The sequence below is a fragment of the Gossypium hirsutum genome, chromosome A09, assembly GCF_007990345.1.
Source record: "Gossypium hirsutum isolate 1008001.06 chromosome A09, Gossypium_hirsutum_v2.1, whole genome shotgun sequence".
Lineage (NCBI taxonomy): Eukaryota > Viridiplantae > Streptophyta > Magnoliopsida > Malvales > Malvaceae > Gossypium > Gossypium hirsutum.
In genome coordinates, this window is record NC_053432.1 from 62344324 (window position 1) to 62347450 (window position 3127).

Sequence of the window (3127 nt, forward strand, 5' to 3'; positions counted from 1 at the left end):
ACCTCTGTACCTACAAAAACGTACAGCAACAATAGCAGCAAAAAGAACAAAAAACAAAAGGAAATTTTAACTTGTTCAGCTATAAAAGCCATGAACATGTCATTGTAATTTTTTTTTACGAACGAAAATATCAATCCAGAAAAAGGCTAGGTATTTTCATCTTTCATATCACATTTAATTCGAATATTGTGCACACACACACACACATATATATGTACAAAAAATACCAACTTTTACCCTTTTTCGGTGATTGGAGAGTTTGAAGCCCAGAGTTTCCTTAATTTCTTCCAATTTTCTAGAGGGTTTTTGTTTGTTTTAAGCTCAGATTTGAGGTGCGAGGAGCGAGGGGATCGAAGGGCATTCAGTTTTGTACCCCCGGTTGCCGTACACGACGGTCGTCGGCGACGGACGGACGGTGGTCTGATCGCTGGAAACAGAGGCCCTAGAGAGAAAATCCTCCCCCTTTTTTTTCAGAAAGTATGAGAAATGAAGTTTTTAGAAAAAAAATTTAACTTTTATAGGCCATGGAAAACAATGTCATTTAGCGAATGTTTCAGTGGCCTTAAAACGGCGTCGTTTAACACCCCCACCCGAGGTCCGACCCGAAACCCGCCTAGGATCCGTGTGTTTTTGGAGTGAGGGTCTATTTACACCCTCAGTCGTTCCGCTTTTGAGGCGAATCTTAATGTGGTCCTTATCTTAGTTTTTTTTTTCGAATTTGCCCCTGTGATTTCTTTATTGTTTTATTCTGGTACCTGATAGAACTGCCCGTTTTGGGGGACGAGTTTATCTCCCATCTGGTCCTCCCATATTATTCGCGCGTTCATTCAAGTCCTAATTTGTGTTTCATTAAATTTTACTTTTTTAAATTTACCCCCTAATTTTATCCCAATTTGCAATTTAATCCTTAACCTTTTAGCTTCATTTTTTTATACATTATTTATTTTAAATTGTTTATTATGTTATTTATTTTAATTTGTTTCTGTCTCATATGTGTTTATTCTAAATTATACTTATGCATTATTTATTGTAAACTGTTTTACTATATATTGCTTACTTTAAACCTGTTTTTTTTTTTATGTATTATTTATTTTAAAATAGTTTTATATATTATTTTTTTGAAAGACATCAGACTGGGCTTTATATTGAAGAAAATAAAAGTGCATGGTACAACCCAAAAGCAAAAGAGAAATCCAATAAAACAACAGAACAAAACACGGCCTGAGACTAAAAGGCCCAAAAACTAAGTAGAAAAATCTAGATATTTGTCAAATAGTCAAATAGAATTGATTGATGTGCCTAATCAATGCCTAGTCAGATTATACTGGAACCGTCTTATCGTCTGAATACCTTTTCAAAGTTCCTTTTGACAATTCAGTTTTAGGAAAGCTTGTTCTTTCATAAACCAGTACTTCTGCTTCGCTTTCCTTTCCTTCCATTTCTTTGTTTCCCCTCCGGTTTCAATCTGGTTCTCGTCTCTGATCCATCCTTTGTTGAACTTCAGCATACTCTGGAACCCCCATTTCCATGTAAGTCTCTTCCTCTCGTTTTAAAGTTTCTGTAGCTATGATATGTGCAAGGGCGTTTGCAGATCTTAATGTGTGTTTGAAAATGAAGCTGCTAGATCTCCTAAGGCTCTGTTTAATATCGTGTATATATGCTCTTATATGAGATCGATCTTGACTTTTGGTTGCGTATTTTTTTATTATCGTGAGGGAGTCGCCTTCGATTATCATCTTCTGCCATTGTTGTTCTACCCCTACTTGGACCGCTTTCCTACACGCTATTGCTTCAGTTGCAAAAGCAGAAAATACCCCGTGATGGATCTCTGAGCAGGAAAATAGGACAAGCCCTTCTTCATTTCTGACCACAACCCCTGAGGTAGATTTATGGTAAGTCGTATCATACGCACCATCAAAATTTATTTTGACAAACTCGCGAGGTGGGTAGCTCCACTTTATTGTCTCCTTCCTCTTAGCTGAACTTCTTATTTCTATCCCATTCAGTTCAACAGTATAGTTGTTAATGAAATCTGCTATTTGCTACCCTGTACTGTTTTTCTACTCATGTACTCTTCTGTTTCTTTCTCCCCAGATAGCCCACAGTCCACAACTGAAGATGCGCCTCTGGTACGGGGAGAACTGCTCAAAAATCCAGGTAATCCACCGTAAAAAGTCTATGTTAGGATTCAAGAAGGCATTCTGAATTTTTAATAGTGTCCATACTTCCACCGTGACAGGACATTCACGAAAAACATGGTCGACTATGTCAGCTCTTTCACCACACCGAGGGTAATTTGTATTACTGACAATCTGATGGTGCTGCATATTAGCCCTCGTCGGCAGATAATTCCATGAGATTCTCCATATTGTAACCTTAATTTTGTTTGGTAGATTTAGGAGCCAGAGTTTTTTTGTAGAAATTCGTATAGCCGATTTGTAAAGCGTAAGCTCTAGGAATTTCCTCCAAAGTTTGTAATAGTTTATAGGCGCTGCGGACCGAAAACTCACCTGAATACTCTCCTCCCCAGACCAAGAGATCATCGTGAGGTGTGCGTGCTAAAGGAATACGGAGGATTTTCCTAGCATCATCTGTTGAAAAGATATTGTTTATCTCTCTTCCATATTCTCTCATTACTGTTGATTAACGCGTCGACCTTTACAACTTGCTTAGAATTAACAACTGAAGATAACTTAAAGTTAACGACATCTGGAATCCAAGCGTCAGCATTGATATAGATACTTGTACCTGTACCAACCTTCCAACACATACCTTTTTCCTAAACACCCTTCGCTGCCCACATGCTTTTCCATATATAAGAACTGGTTTTTCCGAAAAGAGAATTTAAAAAATTATCTTTCTGAAAAATATTTTGCTTTAAAAACTTGCATAACTGAGGAATCCTGATTTGTAATAAGCCTCCATCCCTGTTTAGCTAGTAATGAAATATTAAATTGCGCAATATTTCTGAAGCCCATTCCCCCCTCCTGTTTTGATCGACACAAATTTTCATTGACACCAATGTATCCCTTTCCTCCCCAGACCTTTTTGCCACTAGAATTTTGCGAAAATATTTTCCTACTCTCCACATAACGATTTTGGTAAAAGGAAACAAGACATAGCATAG

The 3127-nt window shown here is 37.5% G+C and overlaps 1 long non-coding RNA gene across 2 annotated transcripts; it reads left to right on the forward strand.

Moving 5' to 3' along the window:
- The first annotated feature begins 1283 nt into the window (after nucleotides 1–1283).
- On the forward strand, nucleotides 1284–2647 carry LOC107889115 (uncharacterized). 2 transcript variants are annotated; one of them, XR_001681646.2, is made up of 4 exons: nucleotides 1284–1529; nucleotides 1716–1892; nucleotides 2095–2157; nucleotides 2240–2647. It is a non-coding gene; the product is annotated as an uncharacterized lncRNA (long non-coding RNA). The 2 variants fall into 2 exon arrangements; XR_001681645.2 differs by having other exon boundaries at nucleotides 1284–1892.
- The last annotated feature ends 480 nt before the right edge of the window (nucleotides 2648–3127 follow it).